The following is a 15,703-nucleotide window of genomic DNA, read 5'->3' on the forward strand; positions in this document are numbered from 1 at the left end:
GCTGAATCAGTAACAAACAGCATCAAAAAATAAGAGCTTCTGGATGAGGAAAACTTATCCAGAGCTTTTACAGTAAGATAATTGTCACACAGATGGCTTTAATGAATTGAATGTACATTGGAAATGATAATTTACATCGTTATTTATCCCTCTGCTGTTGCAGGTGGTGAAAGATGTTTTCGTCTAGAAGTGTCTGCTGGTTACCTAAGCCCCATACCCATGCAAAAATGCTTCTTGGCAGTAGCAAACACCTGGCTCTCAGTTGAAGACCAAAACTCACCGTACAAAGTAGCATGGGAAGAGGGCAAAAGAGGCCAAGTGTATGGTATGTTTCTCTGGCAAAGGCAACATGTTTGCTTCCTGCGTAATGTTTAGGGGGCTGTATACCATCCACAGCGAAAAGCAGAAAGCCCTTCCACCTCCTGCCAAATCAAACTCTTACCTTGCAGTTGGTCTCCAGCATTCAGAAAAACTGAGGAGTTTCTGTACTGAGACTGAAGTTATGGACAACCATGTTGAATTAGGAAAAAGAATTGCTTTCTGATCCGTACAAGTGTCCATCAGAATCCAGAGGGTGTGAGGCTGTTGTGTAAATGGGGGGGGTTCCAGTCTGAAATTCAAAGCGTTGCTTCTATTGTATCTCCTGAAGATTTATCAAGTCACAAGTTCCTTGCCATATTTTTTCTTTAGAAGGCTATTTCAAAGTCCAGTCCTTCAATAATTAGGAACTTCATTAGGATTTGATTTTTTTTCCACAGTTTTGTGTGTTTCATAGTTTGAGCACTCGTGTCCTTCAGACACAGCTATCCTCCATCAGTCTTCATGTGGTTAGGCTAAACCCACAAAACAAAAAACATTATAAAGATGAGCAAGGAGTGGAGAATAGTCCAGGGTAGAGTAAGCTGACTAAATGGTTCAGTTCTAACTTTTCCCCTCCCTTGCTTGTATGTTACAAAAAAAAAGAAAGGGAGTCACTGATTCAATAAAACTTTTCTGCTGACAAACCTGCAATGTAACTTGCCAATTTTTTCCTTGTTAAAATGGGAGGATTTTTTTTTTTTTTTTTTACAGTAAACAGAGTCAGTTGTTTTCAGATAGTTTAGCTTGTATTGTCCTATTTTAATTTTTGTTAGATGCCATTTTCTTCTATTCACATCCAGCATTATCCTAACCTGAAAGTGAGGCAAAATGTTCAGTGGATGAGCTGGGCTAGGATTATTTTTTATTTTTATCCCAAGGTTTCAGAATAGTAAACTTTGGAGTCCTCTGAAGCTGTGTGTGCTCTTTCTCCGTTTATTGGGCTTTGCTGATTGAAGGGAATATATCACCTTCTTTATCACGCCATTTTCCCTCTCATGCATGAGGTGGGAATGCCAGGGAGTTGGGAGAAAAAAAAAAAAAGAGGAAAAATAACGGGCCTATTGTAAAATAAAATATGCTGTGTGAGGGAGATGCCCAGTGAGTTGCCAAATGAGGAGTCCACATGGCTTATGTTCAATCCCACCTTGTGTTCACCTTGGACCCAAACAGCAGATAGTCCTGCAGCCAGGCTGGTTCACGCAGGGTGCACTCGCCCCATGTTTCAGTTTAGATCAGGAGCGTACTTTTGAAGCAAGTCTCCCAGTTGTCCTCACTTTGCATATTTGGGTTCATATCACAGAGTTGTCTCATTCCCTGACCTGGATTCCATTTGAATGAAACCGAACTGAGAGATGTGCTCCAGCAGCTCACCTAACAGGCTGTGGTGTCTAGTGGGTCACCAGTTCATGGGAGTGGACTATAAGTTGTTCTGAAATAAGCCCTTTTTCCTTTCCTGTTCCCTTCACTGTCCCAAAGTGTCACAGACTTTTGATGCTTGGCACCAGCTGCTCCATGCTACAGAACTGCTCCTTGCTAATACAGGTGTAGCCATAGTTTACTGTTTCTCTTCCTATGTTAATCATAAGTTGACACATACACTGTGGTTTGTTTTGTGTGTTTGTGGTTTGTTGTTTTTTTTTTTCCTCTTGCTTGTAAGTGCTTACTGCCTATCCAGCCTAACATTCCATAGTCCACATTATGCTTTGAGCTGGAAAATTAAAATGAGATAATGTAGTTGTTCGCTAAGGTGGATCTGCCACATGATTAGCTGTTGGAAATTTACTCAGCCATGCTGTATGTGTCGCCGATACTTCCTCCTGACAGCATGACTGACCTTAGAACAAAATGCTGTTGATGTGGTGTGAAGAAATATTTTCTGTATTATACAAATGCAGAACTAAGGCACAGACTCAGTGACCTCTTCAAATGACCATAGGGAGTTTGTGCTGTGGCAGAGGACAAGCTTCATGTCATCTGGCACCAGGGACTTTAATTTTCAGACTCTTGGCTCCAGGTATGGTTTGACATCAGTAATTTCATACATGAAGAGTCTGTTAGGAAAACAAACAAACAAAACCACCAAGAATTTTGTAGGAAAATTAGGCTGATGTCATTGTGCAGTATTACTGTGTGTGTAGCCTTCTTGGGAACAGCAGACTGAGCAGAAGGCAAAGGCCCTACTGACAGTTCCCACTGAAGAAGAGGATTCAACATGAGCTTGACTCTTACTAGGCATGAGAGAATCCACACAGGGATTAAAATACTTAGGACCATAGAAAAGGCTTTCATCACAGCCAAGGCTTTACTAGGGAGCAGCAGATCCAGTCACCAGTCATTAGATCGTGTATCCTAGAGTTCCTGCACCTGCTCATCAAGGAAGTAGCACCTGACCAACAGATTATCCTGGTTTGTAGGGCCTAATCTTCTTCATTAGTCACCCAATGTCCTCAGTTGTTAGCTGTAACAGCACAGAATGTCAATGAAAATTGACTAAGCTGCACAAATGAGAAACTCTAGGACCATCTGTGCCTATGTACTGACTATTGCACTACATTCAATCCATTTAGTATATGTGCCAAAACAGCTTACAGTTGATTTTGTTGAGAAGTTATGATTGCCTCTGCAGAGGATTGGGGGAAACAGTCCTGTTTCAGCTATATGGGTTCTGACCCTCTTTGTATCCTGGTTTCTGTCAACCTCAGTGCAAGTTATGAGCAAGACCAGACTCCATTCTCTTGCAAAATCCTGCATTTCAGTTTTCCAAGATGGTAACTGTTGCATTAAAAAACTCAAAGTGACACTAAATGAATTCTGGAAAAGCAAACACGTATCTGGTGGAAAACAGTTCTGTGGGAAAAGGGATCTGGCACTTTGGAAAATTTGCCTGGTGAGGTCTGCTCTCTCCCAAGTCTCCAGTGGGAATTTTCCCGAGATACTCACCTCTGTCCAATGCCTGGGGTTAATTTTCCAGCTCTCTTGGATTGCCTTTGTGCAGCAGCATTTCTCCAGTCACGCACCTTGCCCTTGCTCCTCAGTGGACTCAGCCAGGCATTCTGCTTGGCCGCAGCTGCCCTTGCCGTGTGCTGCTTCTGGGAGCCAGCTGCCAAACCAGTCAGCCCCTCTCTGACAGTGATGTCTGGGGAAGTCTCGTGCCAAGGATGAGCAATGGTGGCTATTAAAAAAACAAAAACACAATTCAGATTTCCCTTCATCCTTCGTGACCCTTTTCTAGCCATGCCATTGTTGCTTCTCATGGTATTCTCCATCTCTTCTGTTTTCTATGCCCAGTTACTCCCGGGAGTTCCCTGTTTCCCACTCTCCTCTTGCTGCCACTGTGGCTGTCTCAAGCCTGTGCTGAAATGGGAGGTGTTTGGGAAGACATGTCCCTTGCCATGCCGTAAGCAGCTTGTGCTGTCTCTAAGCTGTGTCAGTTGGGAAGTGGGAGTGCTGGAAGAAATGCAGGGTTCAGCTTGTTTGTCCTTTCTTAATCTGCCTGGTTCTTAAGCAAGGTAAGTCTCCTGATCAATGTGAAACGTGCGCTCTGTTAACCACTCTGCACAATACATTTTGTCTCATGTGAGTTTGTGGATGCCCTCCATGCAGGTATCACTGATGGAAGCTGTTAACAATTCCATAGTAAGTCTCATCCTGGAATTAGTAATACTGGATTTCCTCCCATGCAGAATGTACTTAAAAACCTCTGCTCTGTTTAAACACTTGGTCCTACATTTTCAAACTTGCTGATTTTGCAGTTTGTGGCTTCTTAAAAAGCTGTTCTCTCAATGTCTTTCCAGGTCCTACTAGTTTGTCTCAGGCTGCTGCTTCATGACCCCATTTTGTCCTTCTGTGCTGTGGAAATACATGCTAATATTAGGAATGTGACATTTCATGTTTCTTCTCAAGATGTTTGTTGACACCACAAAAGCGGGAACTGCATTAAAATTGCCTGTTGCTGTGTGTTCTGCATGACTGTCTTGCCTTCCACAAGGCAAGAGTCATCTACCTCAGAGAATAAATTCTAGTAAGCTAAAACATGTTTTTAAACGGGTGACAGTGAAAATTTGTAAATTACTACTGTAGAAGCACGGTTTAATAACCTCTATTGAATATGGAACTGTTTCTTAAATCCAAATGAGATAAAAAAAAGGAAGCTGTATGTACCTCTGCAAACTGTAACAATAAGCATGCTATGGGTGCACCTTTGGACAAGGTACAGGCACCTACTGGTGGGACTGGTGAGGCAAATAAATTCACTTTTGACCCTCTCTGCACCCAGGCTACTGCTGACTGCACCATAGCTGGGTAATTAGACCTCTGTGGACTTGGAGCAAATAACTCTAGCTGCACAGAGCTGGTCAAAGGCTTCTCAGACAACTAGGAAAAAGAACACCTAATCTTGCACTGGTGGAGAGTTGTGTTTTGAAACAGAAGAGGGAAGAAAGACAAGAAAGGGTCTTATAGAAAGAGGAAGATGTGATGGTCAGTTGGACTCTAACAGGCTGTAAGTCACTTAGGGATGCCATGGTTGGGTGTCTGTCATCAACCCCTGCATTCACCAGTTCCTTGTAGCAAGTCTTTTTTGACCATCTTGCATCTTCCATGCTTTTGGGCAAAGGTCTGAGCTCACTCCAGCTGCAGCAAGTGCAAAGATGAGGCTGAAGAGCGCACCTTCCGCTTGTGCTGTTGCAGCCAGCAGTGACAGGGATAGTGACGGCAGCTGCTAGAAGCCACCTTCTGTCCCCTGTGCACAGCAACCATTGCCTTCCTGTTGTCCAGAACAGAGACACCATAAGCACTGTGTCGATCTAGGCACCTTCTCCTTTGAGTTGTGGCATGATCTGGAGCTAGCATGAAATACCAACTGAGGTATCTGAACTTACTGCTCTGACTGCAGGTGGAGTGGAGACGAGCTGGTAGGGCACTGCTCTTTCCTAGTAAACCCTTGGACCCTGCTCCATTTAGTCTTAAACTGTGTGATGTTGGTCTAACACTGGCAGAAAACAGCAAATAAGAAAAGTGAAAGAAGCACATGCAGCTCCTGCAAAGCCACACTGATTTAGCAGGCAATAGTAAGTTTTATTTGGGGGGGTGACAAGAAGCTGGAAGAACACTCAGTGGGAAAATGAAGTATAGTTACTAATGGCAAAAAGCAGCGCAAGGCAGCCACTATAGATAGATCAGAGTCTGTGCTCACATGTTGTCAACTGCCAGGCTGGAAAAGAAATCTGAAATATCACCTATGTAATTTTAGCAAGCTTTGATCCCAGAAAAAGAAACGTAAATGTAGCTTTGTGTCTTATCCAGGCAGCTAAGATTTTATGCATAGTCATTGAACATTCTCTGACATGATGCTAAAAATTCCTGAAATCTCCACCATGATCAATGTGAAGTCACTGCAGTGTCTTCTTTAAACCATCTCTCAGCACAAACTTTGTACCTTCTAGCAGAGTTCACCTACATAGTCAACTCTTCAGCAACCTACTCAGATAAAATATCACTCTTGAAATAAGGAAATACAGTATCAGGGACAGAGACAAAAATGTTCTAGGTGTTGTGCAACTGCTATAGAAAACTAAAAAGCGACTCAGTCCTGAATAAGTTATTTTTCAAAAGAGGAATTTCAGAAGGTGAGGAGGAACATACATCCTTAACTCAGGAAATGTGTCTGGACCTCAGAGGACATTTCCTTTATCTGTAAAAATTGGATAAAGACCTGTAGAAGAAAACGGCTAAGTGGTGGTGTCCAGATCTTCTATTATGTGTTCTCTGAAAGATGGCTGATGATGCTTCTTCTAAGCAAGCTGTTCTTAGCTCACAGTGAGGGACAATTCAGTCAAATGGCTCAGTTCTGGGAATGTTGCTCTTATTCATCAGGGAGCTCATCCACTTTTGTATAGAGGTAGGGTTTTTAATTAATCAAGCATATCAGAAATACTTACCAATCAAAAACCTTCTTATAATTTGCAGCCTCTGTCACCAGCTTGAACAGTTAAACCATGCAGACTGCTGAAAGGTGTCCTGGAGCTCCACTACTTGTCACCTAGGGTTGAACACATGTGGGTGCTGAACAACAGCTTGGAAGAGGCTTAAGACATTCCATCACTATTAACCAGGCACGGTGCAGCAAGTGCACCTGTATTACATCAAAATGTGTATAGGTCACGCCATAAATGTGCAAGTGTGCATGCAGCAGAACACTGTGTGCATAAGAGGCACATACTTATAAATAGGGAAGCAAGTTCTTTTTGCTGCAAGAGCTGTGAACCTTCCTTTGTAATTAACTGTGCTTTTAATGTGTCTCTTTTCATTTGCCTGAGGTAGCAGAGTGGAGGGACTTAAAGTCATTAAGCCATTTGTAGAGATACTAGATAGCTAAACTGAGCACTAAGGGAACCAGATGTGTTAACCATCATTGTTTTGTGGCTTGTGCAGCTGTTTGATACTGGCCACTGAGAAAAACGTGCACTTGAACAAATATATTCACCAAGCAGAAGACTAACTTTCATAGAGATTACTGGATTTTGTGTATTTAGTTGCATATCTGGATAAGTAGACACTATTTTTCTGGTTTGGCATGGTTTGAAAAATGTGTGACAACCTAGTGTAGAAGGAGAAGGAATCCCAAACTGCCTTTGTTTTGTTTCCTGCTGTGAGCATTTTACAATCAGTTGCAAGCCACCACATGTACTTTTGCCCTGCTGCCCCTGCAGCTACCTCTCTGATGGAATCTGGCAGGTATTCACAGAACATCTCCATTGAGGCTGCTCAGTGAATGGGAAGAGGAAGAAGAGTGTTTTACAATATTGATAAAGATATTATTTTTTTGAAAGGAACACCTACAGAGTCAAATTCTGTAGGACTTTTTTTCCTTACAAGCTTTTGTGGGTTGGCTTCCCCCCCAAATTGAAGACGTGTATGTAAAAAAATCCCTGCAAAAAAATTACTGTGTTTTACCTCAAAATGATAATGCTACCTGCAAAGTGGAAGTACAGTTTGCTTAAATAGCTCACTTGCAAAGCCATTTGACCGAGAACTTGTCTAATTCTTCACAGAAATTAAGACTAGAAATCTCTTTGGCTTGTCTCCAGTGTCCGAGCGAGTTCAAAGCACAATAATTCTCCATCATTCCCAGTGAAATGCTGCAGTAGTAAGAGTGTGGTTTAGTTGGTGTGCAGTTCAACATGTAATTACTATTACTAAAATATGTCCCTAGCTATAGTTTGTGCTGCAGAACATGTACTGGATAGAGACACCTCTGAAGCGAGGCAAATTGTGAGTGTGAATATCATCAATGGGAAAGAACAGAGACAGCAGGTTGCAGAACTAGCATCCATCCCCTTTGCCTGCTCCCTAATTTCAGACTTGTGTTTCTTGAAATTAAATGAAGACATTAGTGTTCAGTGGCTGTGACATTAGCATTCGGGAGTATACCAGTGGTAGAGATCTTGTGTTACAGACAGTCTGAAGCTTTAGCTTTCAGAAGCAAGTTGTTCCCCAGCCATTTCTCCAGAATGATAAGGGTGAAGGCTCACAATGATATGGCACTGTTATTAACTATGTAAATGCCAGCTAAAGCTTCCAGGAAAGGCAAAGGAATGTCAGAATTAGTAATAGTCTTGTGCTAGGTTCCAAGACTTAGTAAAGCATAGGAGGGGGCCAGCTCATTCCCTGGTTTTCCCAGTTCCTGCTGTCTCCCACCTGGTGCTGGGGTGTGCCCAGGTGCAGTTCCCCAGGAGGCTGCACCTAACTCAGGTGCGGTCCCTCTGCAGTGCTTCTGGGGACTTCCCTCACCTCGCACCTTTGAAGGTGAGCTGTGAGGTAGCACCTGCTTTCTTCTTCCCTGGTGCAGAAGTCTCAGATTTTCTGGTGGAGATGTATTATGCCAGCTGAAATGGATATTTTGCTCACCTCTGACATCAAGAGTCTTCTCTGGAAGTCCATGTTGTGTAAGGGTTTACTGATACAGGGAAGTTTGTGCCATCAAAACACTTGTGCAAACACAGCACTATAACATCAGGCTGCCGGGACTCTCCCTGTCCTCCAGGATTTCAAGGGTTTCTTGATGCTTCAGAGTACTTTGGAGTCAAATTTACTGGATTTTGCCTGCTAGAGCATGGACAGCGTGCAAGACTGCAATGACACAGCTGAACCGGTGAAGGGCAGAGGGAGGAAAGAAGTTCATTGGCCTTCTGCCTTCCATCGGTGGGATCAAGGCTTCTCTTCAGGGAGAGACTCTTGTGCCAGCCGTCTGGCACACATGTCACAGAATCACAGATGTCCCGAAAAGTTAAGAAATGACTCAAGATGAGTGGAAGAAGCTGAATTGCTTTTTTTTCCGACTGCATTCTTGCACCTTGTGTACGGGGAAGCCAACACACAGGAAAAACGGGGACAGGCAGTAACAGTGGCACTGTGGACAGGGGAAGTGGGGGAAACATTTCTTAGAAGGGCTGCTTCCCACAGCAGCTCATGTGGTCCTCAGCCTCGAAGGGTCTTTTGTCCAGCAGGCAGGGGTGAGGCTGTGTGATTACCTTGTTCTTCTCTTGCTCCTGGGGGAATTTTGCAGCTACAGCGTTCTGAATTATTGGTGTGCTCTCTTCGTATCAACCCATGATAAGTTAAAACAGGATTAAATTGTTCATACTGAGATAGAAATACACCGTGTACACTACTGCGCAAAGTGGAATTTTTCCAGTTGTGTTAAGCCATTTAATAATATAAAATCTAGGTTGTTACAGAGTACAGGGTACTTCCGATTAAGCTCACTGTAGTTGCGTTTTCAAACACATAAAAACCTTTCAAAAACGTATTTGCAGATAGTTGCTTTTCAGCCAACTTTCATTCATGTGCTGTTGGAAACTTACAGATCAGAGTGGTTTTGGAACAGTGTGTTTTACAGGATCACAGCACATCACACCAGGCTGATAACTAAGAACGTGCTTCTGCTCAGCTTCTTGCAGTGAGTAGTTTCATTGCTGTCAAGGAGACTGGAAATGTTCTTTATGTGTGACTCTCAGCCAAATGCTAAGTACGCATGAGACACTGCTTGTTTTCTAGCTGTTGCTGCCATTAATTAGTCTTTCACAGGATAATCTAGGTTGGATAGGAGCTCAGGATGTCTCTTGTCCAACCTGCAGCTGAAAGCGTGGCCAGCTATGAAGCCAGGCCAGGTTGCCTCAGGGCTTTATCCACCTGAGTCTTGAAAATCTTAATGGTAAATGTTTCTTATAGAATCATCTAGCCTCTCTCCTCAGTATTAGAAGTGAAAATTTTCTCATTTATGCTCAGTGATTCTTTACTCTAGAACTATGAGCATGTTTTTAAAGAAACACACAGAATCACAGAATGGTTGGGGTTGGAAGTGACCTCTGGAGATCATTTAGTTCAACCCAGCTGCTAAAGCAGGTTCACCCAGAGCAGATCGCACAGGAATGTGTCCAGGCGGGTTTTGAATGTCTCCAGAGAAGGAGACTCCACAGCCTCTCTGGGCAGCCTGTGCCAGGGCTCTGGCACCCTCAAAGTAAAGAAGTTTCACCTCCTGTTTTACCAGAGTCAGACCAAGGTGTGGGCTATTTTTGCCTTTTGTCCTGGCTGGCTCAATGCACCAGCCACCGGAGAGTAAGATCCATGAATACATCATCTGTAAGTTGCATGCATTGTCTGACATGTATTTGTCTATTTGGATTTGTGATTTTCTTCCCCAAATATTAAATTAATAGGTCAGCAGACTGTAAATTCCCTTCCTCAAAGTTTTCTGATTTTCTACAGTTGTCTTATTTCTCCTTTATGCTTCCTTATCTCAGATTATTCTTCAGCTGCAAGATGCAGTCCAAGTTCCTATTGCCCTCACCTCTCTGATCCCACACTTCTTCCTGCACCATCTAGTCTCTCTGAATAGCTTCTTCCTGTGGATAGACATATGTGTATATAATTATGCAGAAGAGCAAAGCTAAAGGGAAAATACGATGACAAAGTCAAACAATGAAAAATTCAGTAAGGACTGCCAGCAGTCTCATTTTGCATTCTGATGTGCACATGGTTGATCAAGCTGGTGATAATTATATGATCATGTCATTTTATTCACAAAACCCTTCCTCGTTCCTTGGACAGGATGTGATCTGGGTGTGAGTCAGGGCTGTGCATTGAAGGAAGATGTTTGCTCTTGCAGGAGCTGAAGCTTTTGTAGCAAAAGGGCCTGATAATTGCAGGAGAAGCAAAATAATAGCCTTGTGGTTAATGGGACTGACCACTGCCCTGGCCAGTTGGACAGTGCCTGACTGGTACAGGATTTCAGTGCTGCAAAGCAAGCGGCTTCCACCTAAATTCTCACGAGTGGTTACACTGAGCATTTTGCACTTCCCAGGTGCATAACACTTGCTCCTTAATGTCAGAGACTCTATATCTTCACAGATGTAACTTAAGTCAGTACGAAATATTTGCTTTAAGCATATAAAGGCATATGAAAAGGCTGTTTCTATACTCTTAAAAAATCATCTCCATGTTTCAAATAGAACATCAAAAAGTTGAAAGGAGGGACAGCTTGTTTAAGACAGCATTAGGAGTGTTTATCAAGCTCTAAAATGAAAAGAAGGTCATAGTCAGATATGATGGGTGTGCTGAGAGGACTCAGTTCATTCGTGTCCGTGAAGCATTCATGGTGGGAGTTCTGTGAACATGTTGATGAGAAAACCAGCAAGGTGTGCTGGTCCTGGTGCTTCAGCCTCCTCCAGCCCCAGAGGCACCAAGCCTCCAGAGAAATCAAGTGCTGAGTGTTGTTCATGAGGCTGGTCCTTGATGTCCTGTATGTCCTGCAGGTGTTCTGCCTCATACACCACTCTGAAATGAGCCAGCAAAAGACCTGGGTTTCCCATGAGGATGAGAGATGACTGCTGTTGTGTGAGGGAGCTGGTAACCCCATGGCATCCCCAGGTACTCCTCCCCTGGTGATGAGCCTCCTTTCTGCCCTTCTGCCCTCTTGCTTTCAACAGCTGGACCAGAAATTGTTTTTGTAGCCCCAGTCCTGCAAAGGCAGTTGTCAATTGTGTCAGTGTCAAGCATGCAAACAAGAGAGCTGAAGTAAAGTTCCCTGTGACACCTTTGCATTTGGAGTTTTCTGATTAAAGTGTTTGTAGGTGACAGGCTGAGATGAGAAAGGTGAAATATGAGTATGTATATAAGTGACTCTTAGTTGACGTCCTTTGGGAGTCATTCACTCTGTTGTTATTTAAAGCCTTATACATAAATTCATTACTCAGTTAGTATTTACTGAGACTTCAGCTAATTTTGGAGTTGAGTGTAAGGAGAAACAAGCCAGCGTACCAAGACACTTCTAATGGAGCTTGCACTGGTTGCCATGCTCCTCCAACCATCTAACACAAACCTTAAGCCTGTCACTTAACCTCTAGCCATGAAATATGAGGTGTGACCTTTATAGGGCAGAGTTCTTGCAGCTCTTGAGGGGGACTTCAGTGCTCAGCCCTGGTCTGGGTATGTGGGGTGACCTGATGTCACAGGACAACTTGTGTCCAAACTGCTGGGGAACCTTCTCCTTCAGATACTGCCCCTTGCCCTTCTTCACATGCGTCTGAATGGTCTATTTGGATAGGAGATGTACCGTTTACTTTCAGTTTCCACCAAGGATGGAGAAACAGGAGACAAACATATAAACTGCCGTGTGTCTGGGAAAGGGTAGTGCTCTATTGACTCTTGGTCCTGTGGTCAGTCTGACAAGGTGCATGTTGAAGTGTAATTTAAGCAATGTTAGTGTGAGATGAGTCAGAGACGACTGCACAAACGTTGCATGACTTCCTTATAAAAAGCGTTAACCAGCTGGAGTACAACATCAAGCCTGTCATTTCAGGACAGAAATTTCAAGCATGCAAGTAACAGGTGTCCCTGCAAAATGCTGGACCCTTCACGAAAGACTGCTCTTTAAATACACAAGTGATTGCATTTGTTTTGGTGACAAGTTACTAAGCAACCTGCACTGCACCAAGAAAATACAGTCTCAGCAGTGCTTCTCAGTACAGTCGGTATCTTTGGTGTTGAATCACAGAACCATGAATTAGCACTGACAGGAGCCATGAGGCTTAATCTACAGAAAATAGTGGGGCCAGATACCCAGCTATGCCTGTGGTTTCAGGTATTAATTAAAAAGCAGATATTCTGGTTTTAAAGTTCTTGTTTTAGAATTGCATACAGTATTGTCAGTTTTGCTAGTTAGCATGAAAATGTAGTAATAGTTACTGAAGTCCGTAATCAAGTGTGGCAATCTGAGCATAAAAATTACTGCTATCTGAGCACTGCTAGAAAGCAAACTTCTGTTGCAAAAATTTGAGGCAATCAAACTGGCTGAAAAAGTATAGGAGAGGAAAAAAGGGACAATATCTCTTAGAGGCTGTGTGTATGTGAAATACAAGATTCCACACCTCTATGACCGGAACCCAAACATACTAGGTGGCCCCACCCAGTTGCTCCTCAGCAAGGTCAAGCTCAGCGTCTGTCATATTTAAACATTGCAGTCAGTCACATGAAATTTAGTTGAGTGAAGCAAACAAGTGGGTCATTTGTCATTATGCATATACATCTTTTTTTCAACTTCTTGTAGAAAGTTATGGAACATCTCCCCTAAAACAAATATATCCGTGACATCTCCCAAGATGTTAGGGAGGTGTGTCTGTAGATTGGTGCAGGACATAGAGGATGTAGTTATAGATTAATCTGCATCGTACAAATACATTCATGATCAGTAAAAATTGTACCTAGCTAATCAGAAGTGGGTCCAAGTGCCAGACCGCAGGAGGAGACACAGGAGTTCTCCTGCGCTTTGCTGTCCATGGAGGAGCCACCTCCTTGGGAAACCAATGGCTGCAGGGTGCTCTGGCATGTCATAACCCAGACCTGGGCACGCCCTCACTTTTGTTGATACAGGACTTGTTAACGCTTCTAGCAAGCAAACTAGCTGAGAAGGGTGAGGTCTGCACAAGATCAGTTTCTAGCTCTCCTTTGCTGATATGAGTGCACTACCTCAGAGTATGATCTGGCCACGGGCTATGCGAATTACAGGAGGGAGTAAACTATAACATCGACAATTATCCTAGGAAATCAGTTGAAAAGACATTATGCATAAATAGCATTTATGTAGTAAAATGAGTTGGTGCGAGCAGGAAGGCTGGGTGTTGGGACTGACAGTATGCCCAGTCATGGCCCTGTGGTTTTCTTTTGTAACAGGAGGAGTGGCCAGTGTGTAATCCTTCACGCTGAATTTTCTGCTTCACTTCCTCTATGTCACAATGTCAGCATTGCCATAGCATGTTTTAGCGTGTCTGCATTTGCTAAAATAAGTGCTGCTTGAGCATGAAGAGATTTGAATGGTAAAGATTTACTTGATGCTCCCTGCTGCCCCAGAGCAACGTCAGGAGATGTGCCCCCAGTGAAGTGTGTAACTGATGTGAAATGAGTGTGATGCTAATCCTCACCAAAAGATTGTGAGGAAGCAACATCCCTTTCATTTCCAAGTAACATTGGTTTCAAAGGAGATCAAGTAACATTGGTTTCAAAGGAGATTTAAACCAGCTGTTAACTGGAACTGACACAGCAGTTTTATAAGAAAACTCTGGGAAGATTAGTTTGTTAGACAGACAACTGTTCATCTTGCATTCACTGCATTTCCATTTTGTTTTAAGACCAGTTCCAAGAATGTGATTCTTAGCAGTTCGGCCCATATCCAGGCAGCACAGTCCCTACTTGGTAAGGGGGACTAACATTTGTGGAACGGTACAAGGGATCAAAGATTAATTCAAGCTTCTTCTGACAGTGCAGCTGCTTGGTTACGTTGCCTGCCTCTCCCACCTACCTCACTGATGTTCATTCCAGCTCTCTGTTTTATGGTTCTGTGCATTTATTAATACCAAGTATCTACGTACTGCCAGCAGCCCACTCAGGTCTAATCTCTGCAGGCCATGTTGCTGTTTGTTTGTCTGGTCACAGCTGAACTGCTTCTCACAAAGTCCTCAGGAGGAAAGTAATGCAACCAACTGCAACAAACACTGAATACAGATGAGTTTCCTCCTCTGTACCCTCCTCTTCTTTTCTCTCCCTTTTCCAAATTTCGTTAGTTTTACAAGTCTTTGGGAACAAGAGCTCACCAAAGCTAGGAGAAGAGCAAATGTCCCTCTTGCTCTGGGACAGGCACATGCTGCTGGTGGTCTGACAAGCCCCAGAGCACAGGTGTCTTTCCATGCACTGGTAATGTTGCCCAAGGAGACCATAGCAGCATGAGAGTGAACAACCCACCTTCTGAAAATACAATTTAAATTTACTGTTACCTTTACTGAAATACCAAAGAGACGGAGTGGGTTATCTTACTAGCACCGGGATCTGCCAACTTTTAAGAAGTTACTGAAGTCCACTAATTTCAAATACATCTACTTATTTTGTGTGTGTCAGTTTACGCATCCCCAGTTTGGAAAAGTAAAGCATGCAGGAGGTGACATTGGGAACTCAGGTTGTTCAATAGCTGTGTAAATAGAGCCTCAGTTACTGCAGGCTGGGTAAAGTAAAAAAGGAGATCCCTGAGAATGATGAACTAAGTTGATGCCTTGCAAAGACTTGAAGATATTAGTTGAACATCTTTGTTAAAAGAAAACAAACAAACAACCTAACAAACCCCCAAAGGACTGTTAGTCGGATTTTTTTTAATTAATAATAATTAGCACCAACTGTCTGTAAACCAAGCATATTACTTCCAACCAAATAAAGTGATTTATGTGTTTAGGGGATACAGAATGAACAAACTAAATTGAATCTGAGAGGTAGTTTATTGGAAGATGTTTATATAAATTCACTGGTTCAGTATGAAAAAACATTAACGATTTCAGAATGGTTAGGCACTGGAAACTCTCTGGAAAAATCATAGAATTGTTTTGGTTGGAAAAGACCTTTAAAATCGTTGAGTCCAACCATTAACCTAGTACTGCCAAGTCCACTTCTAAACCATGGCCCTAAGAACCTCAGGTATATGTCTTTTAAACACCTCCAGGGATGGTGACTCCACCACTTCCCTGGGCAGCCTGTTCCAATGCCTGACAACCATTTCCCTCAAGAATTTTTCCTAATAACCAATCTAAACCTCCCCTGGTGCAACTTGAGGCCATTTCCTCTCATCCTATCACTTGCTACTTGGGAGAAGAGACAAACGCCCTCTGTGCTATAAACTCCTTTCATGTAGGTGTAGAGAATGAGAAGGTCTCCCCTCAACCTCCTTTTCTCCAGGCTGAACAGCCCCAGTTCCCTCAGCTGCTCCTCATAGGACCTGTTCTCTAGCTTCTGCTGTTGAAGTACG

Source organism: Columba livia, chromosome Z, assembly GCF_036013475.1.
Source record: "Columba livia isolate bColLiv1 breed racing homer chromosome Z, bColLiv1.pat.W.v2, whole genome shotgun sequence".
In the NCBI taxonomy this organism is placed as follows: domain Eukaryota; kingdom Metazoa; phylum Chordata; class Aves; order Columbiformes; family Columbidae; genus Columba; species Columba livia.